Here is a 21,705-nt window from a genome sequence, read left to right as displayed (position 1 = left end):
TATTGTTGTCCCAATCCTTAAGCTAGGCAAAAACCCAATGTCTCTCAACAGCTACCAACCGATTAGCCTCATCATGCTCTGCAAAGTGCTTTAGAGAATGATTGCCTGCAGATTATGCTGGGTTCTCAAATACTGGGCCATTTGTCCCACTATCAGTTTGGTTTCCGTGAGGCATAATCCACAACTGACTATCTATTCCAGTTGAAAACAGCAACCTGACAGGCTTTCTCTAAATGCCAGTACCTAACTGCAGTTTTTTTGATCTGCTTAAGGCATATGATATCGCTCGGCACCATCCCATTTTACTTACCTTCTGTGACCAGGACTTTCATGGCTCCCTACTGATCTTTATTGTTGTTCTTGGTTCAAGCTGTTATCAGCTCTTCACAGGTCCAAGAGAACAGTGTCACATGGGGCAATGTCCTGAGTGTCACATTCTTCCTCATCTCTGTCAATGGGCTGGAGACCTCTGGCCACTGGTCACCCTTGCAGTGTGTGTCAGTGACTTTGTCATTTAATACAGCTCCCATTCACTGGCCTCGTCTGAACACCAGCTCCTACATACCGTTCAGTGGGCCTCTGTGTGGATCCTTTTCATGCTTTCCAGTTGTCTGCTGCAAAAATGTGGGTCAGTCATTTCTGTTGTCGTACCTTGGTCAACGTCACCCAGAACTGTACTTGGGTACCCAGCACTTGGAAGTTGTTGCACAGTTACATTTTTTGGACATTCATTTTGATAAAAAGCTGACTTGGCTGCCCCATGTTCATCAACTAAAGTGGAGTTGCATCTGGAAGCTTAACACTCTCTCCTTCTGTGCTTCTTGGGTTGCAAATTGTTGTACTCTTCTCCATATGTACTGAGTGTGGTCTCATCACAACTGGACTATGGTAGCTAGAGTTATGGCTTGGCAGCACCGTTAGCTTTGAAATTATTAGACTCAGCCCATCATCGTGGAGCTCATCTGGCCATTGGCGTTTTTTGGACCAGGTCCATAGAAAATCTGCTAGCTGAAGTGGGGATCTTACCTCTTCAGTTCCAATGTTACCAACTCTTGGACTTTTATGCCATCGCTGTTCATCAGTTCCCTGATCATCCAACATACCCACTTCTTTTGCATATGAACCCCATTGATCTCTTGATACCTGCCCTTGGGTGGAATTACCAGTTGGAATGCATCTTGTACCCCTTTCCCAGGACTCCTGCATCACCTTTGTGGAATGTGCTCCTTGTGTTTTCTTGTGCATTCACCCTTGGTTCTTACCCAAACCATGAATTAGGACCAATCTATTTCATGGTGTGTCAGTCGTTCCCACGATCTTTCACTGTCTTGTTGCGTCCAGTTCTTCAGGAGTTTCAGGGTGCTACAATCTTTTACAATGATGACTCTAAAACCATGAATAAGACAGGATATTCATTTACATCTTGTGATAGTCAGGAACACAATTTGTTGTCAGGCGCATGTAATGTTTTTACAGCAGAGCTGACGTGGTAAACAGAATAATCCATTTTATTAAGCAGGCCTATCTTGTCCACATTTTAATACGTAGTGACTGAATGAGCAGTCTTAAGGCTATTGTTTGATATCACTCTTGTAATCTTGTGGTGTCTGCTGTTTATGACCCTGTCATACTGACTGCTTGTTTGTCTTTCTCTGGGTTCCAAGTCATGTGGATATCCCAGGGTATGAACCAGCTGACTGTTTGACTTTGCCGATCACAGGTGTGGATTTGTCGGTACAACTAAACCCTCTGCTCACTTGGAAATGGAATGACATCCAGATAGCTACTGCCCTCTCTAATAAACTACACACTATCAAGGAGTCTCTTCCTTCCGTACCTCCCGTAAAGAGCTCACCATACCATGTTGCCTCCACATTGGTCATACCAAGCTAATCCACAGTTTCAAACCGAGCAAGGTGGCACAGTGGTTAGCACACTGGACTTGCATTCAGGAGGACGATGGTTCAATCCTGCGCCTGGGCATCCTGATTTGGGTTTTCTGTGATTTCCCTAAATCACTCCAGGCAAATGCCGGAATGCTTCCTTTGAAAGGGAAATGCCAATGTCCTTCCCCGTCCTTCCCTTATCCAATGAGACCGATGACCTCGCAGTTTAGTCTCTTCCTCCAAACAACCCAACCCCACAGTTTCAACTCTGTAATGACATGCCCCCACTTTGTAGTTGTGGAGCATTGCAGACAATAGATCATATCCTGGTGGAATGCCCACTCCTCCTGGCCCTCTGTGCTAAGCATGGCCTTCTGAATTCTTTGCCTCAGATATTGGCAGATGATTCACACAGAGTTGAATTAGTTCATTTTTTCTGTGAAAATTGTTTTTATTTTCAGCTGTAAAATTTTAAGCTACTTTCAGGACAGGGGTGGGGCTATTGGTATTGTGGCATCTCGTGGTGAATGTTGGGTCTGGGGATCCCTGATCCTACCTTCTTGACCAGCTCACTCTTCCACCCTCTTTTACTCTGTTTTAATTGTTTTTAAATGTGGGTGTCTCATTTAATGCCACTCTCTGTTTCCTGATTTAGAGGTTAAATAATAAATAATTGAAGCTCTTTAATGCCTTGACTACACTGTAGCAGGCAATGGGAGGTCACTGTGAGTGGGGTGACCGCCATTGCATGTAGCGCCCTAGGGATGCTCTCCTGCTATTTCTCTCCCCTCATTTTTATTACTGATGGTCCAACTGATGTCCATTACAATTTTAGCTTTCTCATTTCTACTGTTCTGAATCTGCCAACTAGAGGACATTCTTGGGTTTGTAACCATCTTCGCCTTACTTTGGGCTGTCAGGGGCCAGGTGCGGGGTAGAGCTTTTCTCACCATTGGGTGAGTCTTGGGAGACCCGTCGTCTGCTCTGACCTATGTACTGGCCTTGTCCATACACATATCCATAAATTTATTTGTAGCTCTGGCATCAGTATTTCCTTCAGTGCCTTGATCTTACTGCTCCTATATACTTTCATCATAAGAACACGTACTTCGTGGGCGACACTAATTCCGGATGAAACACTCCTGGATTGAGGGACTGATGACCGGGCTGTTTAGTTTGGTAAGCCCCAATAAATCAACCAATCAGTATTGTTCATCCTAAATATTTGTACTCCTATGGGGGAGTATCACTTTGTGTGTAGCCTTCTAATTGATTGGCTTCTCACATACCATGATCTCTACCTCCTCAATAATGGTTCTTGTACCCACTTCAGACCACTCATGGTACCTTTACAGCTCTAATGATCTCTCCACCAAATCTCGTAGTTTCACTACGTTGGTCACCACATGATGACATTCATGACAGGACTATTTTCTAGTGATCCTGTCATATCCTTGCCACTGCCAGACAGACCCCCTACCACAGTGGGTAATCTACAGAGCCAACTGGCCTGTGTATGCCCCTGCTGTTACATTTGTTGCCTCTCTGTCAGATTATGCTGATGAGGTTGTACAAGGCTTCTCAGTCATGATCAACCATGCTGTTGAAATTGCTGTTCCCCTTTTTACAAGTCCCACTCCCCTACCATCAGCCAGTGCTGTGGTGGACCAAAGATATTGCAGTAGCTATGGTCGTCTGCAAATTATGTTGGGTTCTTGAATCTCAGGACCTTTTGTGCCTCTGTCAGTGTGGTGTCTGGGAGAATCCGCAACCAACCATCTGCATAGGTTGGAAACTGCAGTCTGACAGGCTTTTTCTAAGCACCAACATCTTTGACCTGCATAAGGTGTATGACACCACTTCGCATCATCGCATTTAACTCACCCTATAGGAGGACAGGTTTTGAAGCTACCTACTGATTTTTATTCATCAGTTTTTGTCCCACCAGTTGTTCTGCATTAGTCAGCACTTCACTCAGCTCCTCAGAGGTGCAAGAGAACAGTGTCTCATGGGTTTTGGTGTTTAGCGTCAAACTTTTCCTCATTATCATTAATGGGTGAGTGACCTCTGCTGGACCGCTAGTCACTCCTCAATTGTATGTCAATGGTTTTTGCATTTTGTACAGCTCCCGCTCAGTAACCTCCACTGAACGCCAGCTCCACAGTGCCATCTGGTCAACCTGTGCTTGAGCTCTTTCCCATTGTTTCCACTTCCTTACTACAAAAGTACGGACCATGAATTTCTGTCAGGTACTATGGTCCATTCTGGGCTGGAACACTACTTAGGTACTCAGCACACGGATGCTGTAGCACAGTCTTGTTTCTTGGTCCTCCTTTTCGACAAAAAGCTGACCTGGCTCTCCAATATTCATTACCTGAAGACTGGCTCCATGCAGAAACCTAACACTCTCTGCTTCCTTGTCTACACATCTTGGGGTGCAGATTGTGCTACTCTTACCCACATTTACTGTGACCTGATCTTGTCCCTACTGGACTATGACTGCCAGGTTTATGGCTTGGTGCCTCATTCAGCTTTAAAGCTGTTAGACCCAGTCTACCATCATGGCATGCATCTTTTCACAGGTGCGTTTTGGACTAGTCCCATAGACAGTCTCATTGCCAAAGCGGAAATCTCCCTCTTTGAATTCGATGGTACCAGCTCTTGGTCTTCTATGCAGTTTCCATTCGATGATTTCCCAATCATCCCACATATTCCATTATTATTACATATGGGGGATGGTGTCCTCCTGAGACTTGCCCTCAGGTGGGACTACCAGTTGTAATGCACTTTGCTTCCCTCTACCAAGATTTCCATCTTCCATTTTTGAATTGTGCATGTTTCCTCATGCAATCTCCCTTGGCTGGTGCCCAAGCCATAAATTGGGGTCAGCCTGATTCCAAGTCCTAAAATATTGATCACTCCATGACCTTTCAACATCTGTCATATCAGCTTTTGAATAGTTACACCAACAGCTCTAAAACTGTGAATCGGATGTTGTATGCTTTTACATCTCCTACCAGTGTGGAACGCCATTCGCTGGTGGAACCATGTAGTGTCTTTACAGCAGAGCTGACTGCCATTAGCAGAGTCATTTGTGTTACTAAATAGCCTTCACTTGACCATGTTTTAATATGTACTGATTCCGTGAGCAATCTCCAGACTATTGACCAATTCAATTCTTGCCACCCTTTGATCGCCACTATTCACGACCTCCTCGCTGACCTGTGTCATACTACCAGCTCAGTTGCCTTCATCTGGGTTCCAAGTCGTGTGGCTATCCCAGGGAATAAACTGGCCAGCCATTTGACTAGAGGAGAACTTACTTGCTCTTCATTCGCTTTGTTCACCCAGCTGCAGATTTGTGGGTGCACATGAGATCTTTGCTCACTCAGAAATGGAACAATATCTGAGGGCTACTGTCCCATCTAATAAACTCCACACAATCAAGGAGATTACTGCAGCATGGTGCTCTTCCATCTTCTTTGTCTGGAAGGAATCCACAATGCTTTGTCATCTCCACATTGGTCACATGAGGTTAACCCATAGTTTTCTTTTGTATAATGAGCCCCCCTCCCCTTACAGAAAGTAGGTAATATCTTGGTGGAATGCCCCTTGGTATTACATTTGCTGCAGTAGCTCTTTTCAGGGCATACATACAAACCAACTTTGACAAGCGTCCAATTGCCACTAGCACGCAACACCACCTTTTACTCTTGCCAACGGTCCTAAAATATCAAGTGCATGTAAGTCCCGTAGGCCTCTAAGTATTACAGGAAAATATGTTACTTTACCTCCATGGCTCAGGTCCTTCTCTCTGGGCATACACTGATGAGCCAAAGAAACTGGTACACCTGCCTAATATCATGTAGGGCCCCTGGAAGAACGCACAAGTGCTGCAAGATGATATGGCATGGGCTTGACTAACGTCTGAAGTAGTGCTTGAGGGAACTGATACAATGAATCTTGTGGGGCTGTCCATAAATCCGTAAGAATATGCGGGGGTGGAGATCTCTCCTGAACATTACATTGTAAGGCATTCCAGATATGCTCAATAATGTTCACATCTGTGGAGACTGGTGGCCAGTAGAACTGTTTAAACTCAGAAGAGTGTTCCTGGAGCCACTATGAAGCAATTCTGGACATGTGGGGCATTGATTTGTCCTGCTGGAATAGCCCTTGTCCATCAGAATTCACAAAGGTCATGAATTGATGCAGGTGATCAGACAGAATGCTTACGTACAAGTCACCTGTCAGCGTCATGTTTAGATGTATCAGGTCCCATATCATTCCAACTGTACATGCCCCACACCATTACAGAACCTCCACCAGCTTGAACAGCCCCTGCTGACAAAGAGGGTCCATGGATTCATGAGGTTTTCTCCATACCTATACACATCCATCCACTTGATTCAATTTGAAACATGATTCGTCTGACCAAGCAACATGTTTCCAGTCATCAACAGTCCAATGTTAGTGTTGATGGGTCAAGGTGAGGTATAAAGCTTTGTGCCATGGAGTCATCAAGGGTACATGAGTGTGCCTTTGGCTCCAAAATCCCATATTGATGATGTTTCGTTGGATGGTTCAAATGCTGACACTTGTTGATGGCCCAGCATTTAAATCTGCACCAATTTGCAGAAGTGTTGCACTTCTGTCACATTGAACAATTCTCTTCAGTTGTCATTGATTCTGTTCTTACAGTTTGTTTTTCCGGCCACAGCAATGTTGGAGATTTGATGTTTTGCTGGATTCCTGATATTCACGGTACACTAGTGTAATGGTCGCACAGGAAAATCCCCACTTCATCACTACCTCAGAGACACTGTGTCCTATCGCTCATGCACTGACTATAATGCCATGTTCAAACTCACTTAAATCATGATAACCTACCATTGTAGCAGCAGTAACCAATCTAATAACTGTGCCAGACACTTGTTGTCTTATTTTGGCATTGTTGACCGCAGCACTGTATTCTGCCTGTTTACATATCTCTGTATTTGAATATGCATGTGTATACCAGTTTCTTTGGTGCTTCAGTGTATGATACACTGTCTAACATTGTGCCTTATTAGCCTTCCAAAGTTTTCACAATGGTAACATTTATTCAAGTGATGTATACATTTATTTAAGCCAAAGTGGCTGTAACCCTGGTGAATATAAGAGATTGGCTGGTGTATTATCTACCAAGAAATACATATTTTCCTCCAATTAGTTTGTACGTTATCTCTCCAAAACAATACGGTCTGAACTATTAATCAATGATCATAGTTTTCTTGTGGCCATCTACCCAACTCCAATGCATGAAATATTTTGACAAACAGGGATCCATTCTCTGTTTGATCATTATCATTAGCACTAGGGTACATTCATTCACATTTTTAATTTGGTCCTTCATTAAACAGACATGAAATATTTTCTCTGCATTGTTATTAACCAAATCCCCATCCACACCTACTGGTAAATGTGAAAGCATATCAACAATTATATTTTGTTTCCCTTCTACATGCACTATGGAGAAATTGAATTCCTTCTTTTTAATCTCTCTTGCAACAATTTACTGTTAGTTAGAAATGACAATGCTTTGTAGTCTGAGTAAATAATTGTTTTTTGTCCAGCAAGGAGATAAAAGAAACTTTTGAAACTTGAAATATCTAGTGATTTTCTGAAACCCCAAGCTCACCTTGGAAAGTGTCATGAGATATCCCATAATATTATGTGCCTGTTGCCATCTTAAAGACTTCTCCAGATTTTAGATGCTGTAAAATTCTATCCTGAAACACTCCCCTTCTTACTTTGTCAAATCCTCCTTAATCCCTATCTCCCCATTTCCATTTTTGGTCTTTCTTTATTAACAGGTTTATTATGGCATGCTGGGCAGCATTTCTAGGCCTGATAACTATAGAATCCTACCAATCCTGGGAAAGACTTCAGCTGTTTCCAAAAAGTTGGAGGAGGACAGTTTGCAGTTATTTCATTTCTCTTGGATCCAGTTGTATACCTGTCCGATTAACAGTATACCTCAAGTATTTCACCCCATTCACTGCAGAGGATGATCTTCTCAGTTTGACAGTAATTCCTTTCACTTAAAATATATCTTAAAATTTACCTGTTGTAGTAGTTTGTTTTGTTCATCCCAAGTTGTAGTTACAATCAAAACCTTGTCAACATATATTAAAAGTTTTTGTACTAATTGTGGTTCCACTGCTTGGTCTAGTGCCATCATGAAGACACTAACCAACACATTCAAACCAAACGGCAAAAACCATAAAATAATGGGATCTACCTCCAGATAAAAAAAAAGGCAGCTCCTAGTTTTGTTTAAGGATGCAACACCACCTGCTAGTGTTCAATGGTGAGACTGATACAACTTATGTACAGTACTCCTAATTTTACTAAAGTCTCTTAAGTGGGAATAGGGTGATCTCTTTCTACTTCTATATATTTCTCTTTCTATCTCTATATATTGATTCAGAGACCTCAAATTGAGGACTAACTGTACATCACCAAATGGCTTGTTTAGCTCTAATAAGAGATCATTACGAGAGCTCATTGATCATTCAGTTACTCTTTCTGTAATCATTTTATTAATTTTCCTGCTCATGGGTTCATTAAAAGCAAATGGAATAGGATAGAACTTCACAGAAAAACTGTTTTGCTGATTTTAATTTTAACTGACACTCATAACCCTGAATCAACACCAGGTTGATTGGAAAATACCTTCTCATATTTCAAAAGGAATCCCAATAATTCTTCCTTTTCCAAATGACTTAGCAGTGAGCTGCTTTGCACTTTTTCCCATAACTGCTGTTCCACTTCCTTCTTCGCTGATTGATTACCTTCGTTACTGTTGTTACTGTCATGCTGTGTCACTCACATGAACCAGAAAAAACTTCCCTGGTTTCAACTGGTCTTCTCATACGCTTCACTCCCTATGAAAGGAACTGGTAATACCTAGTTCTCCTGAAGTATAATTAATCAGTGGCTGCAAAAGTCTAACACACCTGTATGTTTTTCTAACCAGTCAAGTCCCAATAAAATTTAAATAAGGCACCATTAAAAATTTTTGATCTCATTCCCACTATTTGATTGCCACAGGCAATAATAATCCCTCCCTAAGAGGATTACCCCAGTAATACCCACTACAGGCACTCCATTTAGATGGTACATAGGATATTTTCTCTCCCTGTGTAACCTTCATAAAACTCCTGACTTATTACTCTAATGTCACTTGCAGAACCCAGCATTATTCTTACTTCGCAGCCCCCTAGACGGTCTAAAATTACACACTTATATACTCATGCACTGAATATTCATCATAATCATCATCATCATCATCATCATCATCTTCTTCTTCTTCTTCTTCTTCTTCTTCCCCCATTCTTATTCTAATAAATCTTCTCACATTTGCCTTCTTGTTGTGTCGTGCGCCTGTATTTTACATCTCTTGGTCCCGTGGAAAGGCACCTTCAGTAGGACCCTCCTCGTTTCCCATGTGTTCAATCACTGTCACGACTTGCTGCTGATTGCTGGAATTGGCTACACCTCTCTTGATTGTGCCATTGCTGAAGATTCTGATTTCTGTTACTCCTAAACATATTCTGGAATCTTTTTCTTTGCTCTCATAAAACTGACTGTTAATCACTCCTGGTTCTCTCTTGTAATTTATTTTATTATTTGGAACCCCATTTCTATTCTTACAGGTCCATTATTCCTCTTCCTTTACATGTAAATTGTCAAGCTGCCCTAACTAATGCAATAACCAACCAGTTTTAGCACATGCTTTAGACACCAATTGTGTATGCGTGGAAATAGGTTGGCAATTGGTCAATACTCAAACTAATTGCTCTTCATCTATTGGTTTATCCAAGAACTTTTCTTGGTCTAAATGTCACTTAAAATGTTTTTTGTACCCTCCCCATCTCTGACTATGTGATTTAGGATCAGACAACTCTTACTTCAGTTTCTCCTGGTCACCTGCATTCCAGTATTCTTTCTTAAATAGTCTACAGAACTCTTGAAAATTTACAAACTCCTTCTTATTAAGAATTTCCCATTCCTACACCTCTTCCTCCGACTTGCGTAAAGCAAACTCTATTTTCTTGTGATCTCTCCATGACAAAGGTACTCTTCCATCAAAAGATTTTAAAAGTAAGACAGTATGAACCCCTTACCTGGTTTAAAGTTGGTACATTTTTAGCTAACCTGCTCCACTTTCCAAATCTCCATTCCTCTAAGAAGTTTTTTATTGAGCGTGAGGACTTTCGTTTCCTGACAATTGTTTCATTTTTGGCAAACCTCTCATGCAAAGTACCAACACCACTTTGTTAACTTGTACTCTCTGCATTCATATATTGATATATTACAGTCCTATAATTACCACCACATGAATTCAACACCAACAAGAATTACAGGTGACTCTCAGACATGTATTGACCATGTTATTACAAACTTAAGTAAGGAGGACCTTGTAGTTGGAACTGTTGAGAACCACATTTCGGATCATAGAGCATTAGTCCTAGAGCTCCACACTGACAAAGAAATAGTATCTCATAAGGAACAATTTACTTATAAAAGGAAGCTTGACTATCATGCATTAAAGGAAAAACTGGCACACACAAACTGGTATCAGGTAGGCCTATATGCAACAGAAGACATTAATGAAAAGTGGGAAATATTTTATACAACATTAACCCATTGTCTAAATCAAGTACGCCCAAGGGTCAAAATACTAAAGAAAACTGACAGTTCCAGGAATCTTAAACTCCCCCCTTATGTGATGAAACTAAGGAATGACATGAATGATCTATATATTCTTTTTAAAGACACCAAATTGCAGCACTTTCAGTCTAAATACAAAGTCTGTAGAAAATCCTATAGGGAAGCACTTAAGACGTTAAAAGCACAGAAGTATGCAGAACAGATGAGTCAATCCTGTAATGTTAGCAAAACAGTGTGGAATATAGTAAAGAAGGCAAGTGGGGGGAATGACAAGGCATTGTGTAACAACATAATAATTAGGGGTAATGAAAAATTGGCAAGTGGGGGGAATGACAAGGCATTGGGTAACAACATAATAATAAGGGGTAATGAAAAATTGGTTAGTGACCCAAAAGAAGTATGCGAGAGATTCATAGATCAATTTAGTAAGGTGAGTAAGGAGGATGTGATCAACCCACCGCAGGTGCTAAATCCCAGTAATGTCTAATTCGTTCTTCCTGAGGTGTGTTACAGAACAGGAAATCTTGAGAACCATTTCCAACTTAAAAGCAAGTACATCCAGTGGCTGGGATGACATCTCAGCCAGATTTCTGAAAGAATGCGGTAATGAGTTAATAAAGCCACTGCAACATTTAATAAACAGCTCTTTCAGATAGGGGTCATTTCCTGACTTGTTAAAAGTCACTGAAATAAGACCAGTGCGTAAAAAGGGAAAACTACTGATGTACAAAATTATAGGCCTATTTCATTGACATCAGAACTTAGTAAGTTGTTGGAAAGACTATTTCTTGATCAAATGGAATCATTTTTCTCTAAGTACAATATATTAATAAGTTCTCAACACGATTTCAGGAAGGACAAGTCTACAATAACAGCCATAGCCACATTTATTCAAGCAGTATTGAATAAACTTGATGATGGAAACAAAGTTATTGGCACCTTTCTAGACCTATCTAATGCTTTTGATACTGTAAGTCACTCCATTCTTCTACATAAGTTAGAAACTTATGGGATCAGAGGAGTGGCATTAGATTTGTCAAGATCGTACCTTGCTGACAGGAGACAATGTGTTATGTTGTATCATACAACCAGGGGACTTATACAAACAGTAAAATCATCTTATAAAATTCTTAACTGTGGAGTCCCTCAGGGAAGTATTATTGGGCCTTTTCTGTTCATTGTGTACATCAATGATATAATAATTCCAAAAAATGCAGACCTTGTTAATTATGCCGACGACACCTCCTTCATAAGCTGGGGCCCTACAAAACAGCTAGCAGTGCAAAATAATATGAAGAACACTAGCCTCATCACAGAATATATGACTACAAATAAATTGGCATTAAATAAGGAAAAGACAATTCTAATGGAGTTTATGCTAAATTACAAATCAAGACAAGTGGATACTGAGCCAGAGTTATCAATTGAAACAATTGATAAACATAAATTCCTGGGTATTGTAGTTGATGAACATCTTACATGGAAGGAGCACACCAGCTACATGTGTAAAAAAATCTCGTGTAATACCTACCTGCTAAAACGCCTTTCTAGCATAATAGCGTTACCAGTCTTAAGACAAATCTATTTTGGTATTATACACTCCCACCTACAATACGGTATTGAGGTTTGGGGTGGGGCACAAAGGTATATATGGGTAGGGCTTTTAGAGCCCAGAAGAGAGCAATTAGGATAATAGCGAATATTAGTAAATGTCAGTCCTGTAGAGAATACTTCATTAAGTATAATATACTAACAGTGTATTCATTATATGTTCTAAGGACTATACTGTTTGTAAAAGAAAATACGGAGCACAGTTTAATAAATAGTGATATCCATAGTTATAACACAAGGAAGAAAGAGGATTACCACATAAAATTCAGAAATAAAAAAGCAACCGATCATAATCCATTTTCTGCTGGAAGATTTTTTTACAACAGAATGCCAAATACCATAAAAATGTTAAAAGGAAACACATTTAAAATAAAATTAAAGCAGCTGTTAATTGCTAAATGTTTGTACTCCATCAAGGATTTTTAATGTTGTATGTACAGGGTTATTACAAATGGCTGAAGCGATTTCACAGCTCTACAATAACTTTATTATTTGAGATATTTTCACAATGCTTTGCACACACATACAAAAACTCAAAAAGTTTTTTTAGGCATTCACAAATGTTCGATATGTACCACCCCTTTAGTGATTCGGCAGACATCAAGCCGATAATCAAGTTCCTCCCACACTCGGCGCAGCATGTCCCCATCAATGAGTTCGAAAGCATCGTTGATGCGAGCTCGCAGTTCTGGCACATTTCTTGGTAGAGGAGGTTTAAACACTGAATCTTTCACATAACCCCACAGAAAGAAATCGCATGGGGTTAAGTCGGGAGAGCGTGGAGGCCATGACATGAATTGCTGATCGTGATCTCCACCACGACCGATCCATAGGTTTTCCAATCTCCTGTTTATGGAACGCCGAACATCATGATGGAAGTGCAGTGGAGCACCATCCTGTTGAAAGATGAAGTCGGCGCTGTCGGTCTCCAGTTGTGGCATGAGCCAATTTTCCAGCATGTCCAGATACACGTGTCCCGTAATGTTTTTTTCACAGAAGAAAAAGAGGCCGTAAACTTTAAACCGTGAGATTGCACAAAACACGTTAACTTTTGGTGAATTGCGAATTTGCTGCACGAATGTGTTAGGATTCTCTACCGCCCAGATTCGCACATTGTGTCTGTTCACTTCACCATTAAGAAAAAATGTTGCTTCATCACTGAAAACAAGTTTCGCACTAAACGCATCCTCTTCCATGAGCCGTTGCAACCGTGCCGAAAATTCAAAGCGTTTGACTTTGTCATCGGGTATCAGGGCTTGTAGCAATTGTAAACGGTAAGGCTTCTGCTTTAGCCTTCTCCGTAAGATTTTTCAAACCGTCGGCTGTGGTGCGTTTAGCTCCCTGCTTGCTTTATTCGTCGACTTCCGCGGGCTACGCGTGAAACTTGCCCGCACGCGTTCAACCGTTCCTTCGCTCACTGCAGGCCGACCCGTTGATTTCCCCTTACAGAGGCATCCAGAAGCTTTAAACTGCGCATACCATCGCCGAATGGAGTTAGCAGTTGGTGGATTTTTGTTGAACTTCGTCCTGAAGTGTCGTTGCACTGTTATGACTGACTGATGTGAGTGCATTTCAAGCACGACATACGCTTTCTCGGCTCCTGTCGCCATTTTGTCTCACTGCGCTCTCGAGCGCTCTGGCGGCAGAAACCTGAAGTGCGGCTTCAGCCGAACAAAACTTTATGAGTTTTTCTACGTATCTGTAGTGTGTCGTGACCATATGTCAATGAATGGAGCTACAGTGAATTTATGAAATCGCTTCAATCATTTGTAATAGCCCTGTACTTTATTTCTACTAGTAAAGTATTATTATTGTTCATGTATGTACTGACTGACTATGTCCACGACTGTAAAAGTTATTATGGACAAATAAACCATTATTATTCTTATTATTCCTGTCTCCTATTCCTATTCTGTTTTCCATCTTAACACTTTTGTTGTTTATGAGATTCTCCTTGTTCTCAAAAAGAATACATATGCCCCACCTTACTTCGCATAACTTCAGAATCAAGCATATCACTTTCTCTTTGCAATTGTAAATTTTTGACTTGTCCTTGTAACTGATCAAAACTGCCCCCTGATTTCTCCATATTGGATTTTTGTACCCAAATACAATCATTATTTAGATTGTCTTTAGCTACCTGGATTCCTTCCATTATATCTTGAACCCTAACACCCACTGATTGATTGTTGTACTTTACTAAATTTTTCTTTTAGGTTATTCCCAGAAGACATCTTAAAACTACCAAGCTGTTTTGCTAACTTATCAGTTTTCTGGTTTATGAGCTCCTTTTCTAATGTTCATATATATTTTCTTAGAGAGTACTCCATTAAACTTTTATAACTAAGGTTAAATAGGTTCTTTCTCTAAACTTGGCTCACTGGTATGTGCTTCTATCTTATGATTATAGCTAAATTCTAAATTTCTTCTTGCTGACTACTATTTAGTTTTTCCTCTACCTTTAGGAAACTGTTATTCATTGTTTCATAATTGGTGTTACAGGTAGGTACACTACTGTTTACTTTTAGAAAATTATTACCCAGCCTACCTTGTATTTCTTGTAAACAATTTTGTGTTTCTTGTAAGCCACCATTTATTGGGACCAATATTTCCCTCAATTCCTTCGTGTGAGTATAATTGGACACCGAGCCTCTAGTCTCCATTATAACAACTTAAATCTACTTCTTGTATTATAATATTGACTACAATTATTGCTAGTCAATGCCTGTTTAATGTTACTCTCTCTTTAAAACCTCCATGGTACATCACTCTTATAATTCTATTCAGTTGTCTACAGTCCAATTACTTACACCATTTATAGTTATCCTTAAAATTGCTCATTGTCCACAAAGACCAAGACACTAACCACCATCAAGAACTGAACTCATCCACAGTACACACTCTGAAGATAATTCGCCAACCATAGTTGATGCTAAAGGTAAGAGGACCAAACTGGTGAGGTGATACAGCAACTCATGGTGGTGGGTACACAGCATGTAGATGCAGCTACCATGAACTTGCAGCAGTGTGATGCCTCATAAATGCTGCATGGGAAACTGCGCCAGATCTGAACTGTGTCAAAGGTATCTGGTAGGCAGTGTGACACACTTGATAGGCCATCTCCATCTCCACCTGCACAAACAAAATTCCCTCCCCTCAAAATATTTGTCTTTTTCTCTTGGGGCTTCATAGATATCTTGCTCTTCAACTTCTTTCTTGCCCTTTGTCTCTTCTAGATATCTTCAGTCTTCTGTGTGGATTTTTCTTTAGAGATGACTTTATTCAGGTGCTCTTTTTCTTCTTCTTTCCCATGCTACTGGCCCTTTCACAGTTGCCACATATATAGGGGTACAATTCATTGACCATGTAGTGTAACTGCATTAGCCTGTTGGTAATTTGTAGCTAATCTGTCTTGCTTCCTTTTCATGTTGTTTACAAGTTACATTTACATGAGGTCATACTCCTGCTGTATCAGAAGTAATTGTGTATATTAGCAGATTTGTGTTTGTCTGCACAGATCTGACTCTGGGAAATGAATTCTTTCTCAGTACCAGATAACTCTAGTATGTTAAAAGCTTTCAAAATTCAGTGTTCATCATTCTCCATTGATTCCCATTGCTATGTCAGCCAGCAGTGATCTCTTCATAACTAACTTTTGATATGTTACTGGTCGATGTTTAATTGGTATAGTAAAAATTTTAAACAGTCTGTTTTTTTCATTGCTTTACCAAAATTAAGTGATTCATGTCTAGTAAACTGATGTAAAAAATAAATGGCTTACACACAAGTGTAATTTCACTTCACCAGAGATGCTCTAGACTGACCCTTAGTTGACAATTGTTATCTTTGAGAAGCAATGTTATTCATTTGGCAGAGCGTAGAGAATAATTAAATTCTTATTTTGTGTTATATATCCACTGTAACTTGTTGTCTTCCAACATCTTTAAATGTGTTTCCTCATCTCCATTACTATACAAACAATAGCCCAGTGTTTTTACAGCATTTAAACTTCTTCACACAAAAAACTGATGTAAATTCAGTGCACCAGAGAAAATCACCACTTCATAGTCATTAAACTCTATCACCTGTGACCAACATAACCATAATTCTAGTTTAATGAAAAATCAAGTTTAAGATTAAATTTGCTTCCCCAGAAATTGATTAACATTTATTGCATATCACTGTACCCTTTCATCTTTAAAGTTTTTGCCACAAACTTAGTTGCATTTTCGCAAAATAACCCTTGAATATTTGTTCACTAGACTGTGGAATATTCTACCATGAAAGATCTTCTTGCACATTTTCCATCACTCAGATTTAACGTGAATTGTGTTTCCATTTGGCAAGAAATTCCTCCAATATCATCTTTTCATTGACATAATATGTACATCATATACATCTACACAATACAGATTTCATATATACTTGTCTGAAGTAAGTACAGAACTGAACTTTTCAGAATTAGAAATTCATAACTATGTTATTTTTATTGTTAAAGTATAAAGGCCATAGAGGGCTCAGTGCTCCAAGTATCTTATTTCAATTGGCAGTTGCCGACTAGAAGATGGAACTGTCTAATTGGTTTTTGTTTCAGTCCTTGCACCTCTGAACACACTCCTTGCTGCCAAGTTGTTGGCATTCCACTCACAAATCAAAGAAATAATAAGTCATGTAGACACAATTTTGAATACTTGACATATTATTTGTAAAAAAAATTCCAGTCGCCTTAGCACACTATTCTGTAAACAAACTCACCACGTATCATTGACACTGGTAGAACCAGTAGTGACTTTCATAATATATTCTGGGTCACTACAAGATAGCTTCTGGTAAACCTTTTGGGATGTTAGATCGTGGTCCAAGAAATGACCTCACCTCCTGAAAGGTTTACCAGTAGGAATGTCATCTGGTCATGAAAGTCTTCATTCTATGATCACTACAAGATGTCTGCTACAGCAGGGGAGAGAGAGGAACCTGTAGCTACATTGTCTGTCCATTCATAGAATTCCCCTTTCCATTTGAAATAGGTGGTTGTTAAACAATGGCAAACAAGCTTACAGCCGTTGGGCGCCTCTAAGATGTTCACATGTCTGATACTGGTAAATTTGTGAATAAAGACTTCATGTTGAAGCTGACCATCAGATCCATAGCCAAGATATACTTTTCTTTTAAAAGTGCTACAAAATGGATGGAATCTTTAACGTATGAATCTGTGTGACTGACCATGTACTGAAGCTTTGGGTCAGTTCTTTTGCTAGTCTGTAGGTCAGTGAATTAACACTGTTCACTATCAACCACAAAGGAAAAGACTCTTTGTGGCCCTTTGGTACACTATATATCCTTGGTGCTTTCATCCCTTTGGTGAGAATTAGGGTGGCTGCATTTCTTAAGATGTGGCTGGAGTGGTTAAACACTGTCTGTTGAGTGTCCTGGACACTCAACAGTCCTTCCTCCATAGTTTTCTGCTGTAGTTCCTCATCTGACGAATGGTGGTATAATCACCGAACCTTGTGGGTTCTTGAAAGGTAAACCTGTCGGCATTCTCTCCGTCATCCATAACCAGTTTTCCAGTCAGGAAGAGGTGCAGTTCACATTGTCACAGGCCTGTGTGCTAGTGTGCCACTGTTTAATGACCATCTGTTCCAATGAAAGTTTTATGAACAGATGGACAGTGTAGATATGGGTTCCCTTCTATCCCTTCTTGCAGCAGACATCTTCATGGAAACATTTGGAGAATAAGTACTCGAGTCCACACCATTATGCCCAGAATGCTGGCTTTGATATATTTATGACACCTTCATTATCACCAAGTGAAGAAGAAGAGTTACTGAAGAAATCCAGAGGAGGGCTGCTAGATTTGTTATCGACAAATTTGAACAACATACAAGTGTTACTGAGAACTGGAAGTCCCTGAAGGGAAGGTGACATTCTTTTCAAAGAACACTATTGAGAAAATTTAGAGAACTGGCACTTGAAGTTGACTGCAGAACAACTCTACTGCCTTCAACATACATAGCATGTAAGGAGGTACATAGAGAATTGTTTTTCCCATGCTCTGTTTGTGAGCGGAACAGGAAAGGAAACGACTAGTAGTGGTTCAGTATTGTGGCTTGCGTATTGTCTATGTAGATGTAGATGCAGATGTAGGTGTCGAACTTGTGCCAGGCACCTCAGTCAGCAGCACAGCAAAATCCACTTCACTACGGAGATACACTGAAGAGCCAAAGAAACTGGTACACCTGCCTGACATTGTATAGGGCCCCTGCGAGCACACAGAAGTGCTGCAGCACGACGTGGCATGGACTTGACTACTGTCTGAAGTAGTGCTGGAGGTAACTGACATCATGAATCTTGCAGGATTTGTGAAATGGTCATATGGGAACATCCCCACTTCATCACTACCTCAGAGATGCTGTGTCCCATCACTCGTATGCCGACTATAACACCACGTTCAAATCAATTAAATCTTGATAACCTGCCATTGTAGCAGCAGTAACCGACTAACAACTTATATAGGTGTTGCCGAATGCAGTCCTGTATTCTGCCTGTTTACATAGCTCTGTATTTGAATACACATGCCTCTACAAGTTTCTTTGGCGCTTCAGTGTAGAAAAGATTTGGGAGTTTGTGGAAGCCTGATGGTAAACTTGACTACAGTGTGTCCAGAAAGCACACCATCATGGACTGGCTCATCTTGCCACCATCACCTTATGCAGAAGAAATCCACCCTGCATACTTTAATGGAGAGGGTCCACGGGTTCTGAAGAACATCTGAAGCCTGAACTACAAAACCTGAGGGTCCATTTTTGGACATTGGCTGAAGATGATAGATAAAACTATGGCAACATAGGGTGGAGGCAGTAGGGAAGTGCAGAAGGAAGCACAAAACATTGTCCTATTATCATATGGTCAAAGGGTCCCTGAACATGTGGGCAAAATTCTCCTCCAAGCAGGTACCAACCCAATTTTTTGAAACAGGTACAGAATAAAACATGTTCTTGGCTCAACAAAAGATGTAACTGACAAGCTACCTGCTGCTGGAGTTGACAAAATAGGGTGCGAGTGTGGACTAGTATATGTAGGTTGGGGGTGACCATATAGCACACTGATATCTGAACTCGGAAGATATATCCATCAAAGACAACACAGTAGGTTAACAGTGGCAAAACACCAGGATGAGTGTGACGAACAGAAAGAATTTCGAGAAGGCTGCGTACTGGCAAAACAGCTACTTACTTTCAGAAGGAAAATTAGAGAGGTGATAGAAATAGCCAAGCAACCTGCCAAGAGGATGGGTACTGACTTCCAACATCTTGGCTGCTAGCAGTAATGGCAACTCTTGCGAGAAAACACATACTTTTGTGTAAAATGCCACAGTGGCCGCATGTACACAAGCACTGACGCTAAGCACTGGCACTAGACAGTGAGTGAACAGTGCTGCATCATAACTCCCACCCATTTCTCATTTGTCTACTGCCACCAGTGGCAAGAAATTAAGCAAACACCAATCAAGAACGTCTATTTCTACCAATGACAAGAAATAAATGCAAACACCAATAAATGATGTATAACACCTCTCCTCCTCATTCTCAGTATCCTATCAGATTATGGTAACAGCATCTTTCACCAATATATAGAACTAAAGTTTTTCTCATTTAGCAGTTAGTGAAAACAACCTGAGGAAAGCCATTTGCAACAGTAGCTGAAACATCAGAGAATTATACACATTGTCTATTTGGTCACTACCAGAAGAATTTTATAGACTGTGACAATGGCTGAGGAAGCCTATGCATACATAGTCAGATCTAGTTCTGTACACTGCTTTTGGCTATTATCCTCTCAGCTTTGATTGTTCTGTAATTTGGAAATGGGTGGCAGATTTTGTACTGATCATCTAATAAGAGTGGAACTTTTGTACATTTTTATTTGTCCCTTGCATCATTTTCATTAAATGCCTGTACATGTGGATGATACATTAGTTAACTGCTAAAAACTCTGATTTTATAGCAATATGTTAAAATTTGTAAAGTGTATTTCTGTTAAATTATGAGACACAATTGATGGCCAGTTCATACCTTTAGCAGGCAAAATATTTAGTATGGCCTGTAGAAATAAAAAATTAAAAGTACGCAACACTATCCTAACTTCTGGAAATATTGGTTCCTTCGTTGGGGAGGGGAGAGGGTTTGGTTGTTGAAGGTTAAGAAGGCTGTTGTTAGGACACAGGTCGGTCATTAATATGTTTTTGATTTACATAGAGCTTTTCTGACACAGAACAACAGTGATTTGTTGTTATGAGAATTTAGACTGTTTCATTAAGTGTATAGTTACACATAAGAGGAGTTACTTAATTTTCCTTAGGATTAAATAGGAGTTGAAGTAACACAGAAACTTACTGTAATATAGTATTGCCGTGCACTGTGGTGCAAGCAGCGCGGTGTAATGGTTAGCATTGCTGACTCACATGCTCCGGGTCACCAGTTCAAACCTGACAACCAGCAATTATTTGTTATTTAGTATTTGTCATTTGTGGGCAGTTCTCACAATGTCATGTTTGTAATGTTTGTATATTCTGAAATATTTGATGCTGCACTCTCCATCCAGGAGTTCAGTTCAGTTCTGTTCTGACTGTACATTGGTGTTTATAATAAATATTCTTTCTGTGTTAAGTGTTGTACTAGTTGAGACCTTCACCATTACTCCTAAGCAATGCTTGCTGTAGTAATGCTGAGTCCCAGGTAGGAGTTAAGAAAAGTTCAAAGCCACACCCTCAGCCGGTAAAACCATGGCAACAGTCTTCTGGGACTCTGAAAGTTATTTTGTTTGATGTTCTGCTTCATGGTGCAACGATCAACTCTAAAGTGCATTGTGCACTCTCAGGATATTGAAGAAAACAACTTCAGTGTGTTCATTGCCACAAAAATGCAAATGAACTTCTCCTTCTCCATGACAGCACGATACCCCACACAAGTCGTTGTACTTGAGAGGAGCTCACAAAACTTCATTGGACTGTTCTTCCGGGTCCATGCTACAGTCCAGGTCTCATACGTTCTGACTTTCACCTGTTTGGCTCAATAATGGATGCACTCTGTGGGAAGCAAGATGCTGTGATGTAGCAAGATGCTGGCTCTGATGTGGATCAGTAGAGTGATACAATGTTGGCATACAGGCACTCTCACTAAAGTGGCATAATGTCATCATATTGAATCTAGATTATATTGAAAACAGGGTATTTTTGAGTCAAAAGACTGGGAAATAATATTGTGTATTGGAAGCCTGGAAAAAAAAAAGAACTAAGGAGATAACAGAAAAAAGTGCTGCATTACTTACTTAATGCCTCTCATATTTCACTATATGAAATGAATGTTCAGGGAAGAACAAAACATTAGTGTAGGCAAAATGCATGTATCATTAACTAATACTTGCTTTGTGACTGGTATTAACATTGTAAATACTTCATTTCCATCTTACAGTCACAGGCTCTCTATTG

General features: G+C 40.2%; 1 long non-coding RNA gene across 1 annotated transcript in view; it reads left to right on the top strand.

Moving 5' to 3' along the window:
* The window catches only part of LOC126473425 (uncharacterized), a 75,037-nt gene that overhangs the window by 35,849 nt on the left and 17,483 nt on the right, over nt 1–21,705 (top strand). The window lies entirely within an intron of this gene.

Source organism: Schistocerca serialis, chromosome 4 (assembly GCF_023864345.2).
Source record: "Schistocerca serialis cubense isolate TAMUIC-IGC-003099 chromosome 4, iqSchSeri2.2, whole genome shotgun sequence".
Classification (NCBI taxonomy): domain Eukaryota; kingdom Metazoa; phylum Arthropoda; class Insecta; order Orthoptera; family Acrididae; genus Schistocerca; species Schistocerca serialis.
The sequence above is the reverse complement of the archived record's forward strand: the minus strand, read 5'-3'. Positions and strand labels throughout refer to the sequence as shown.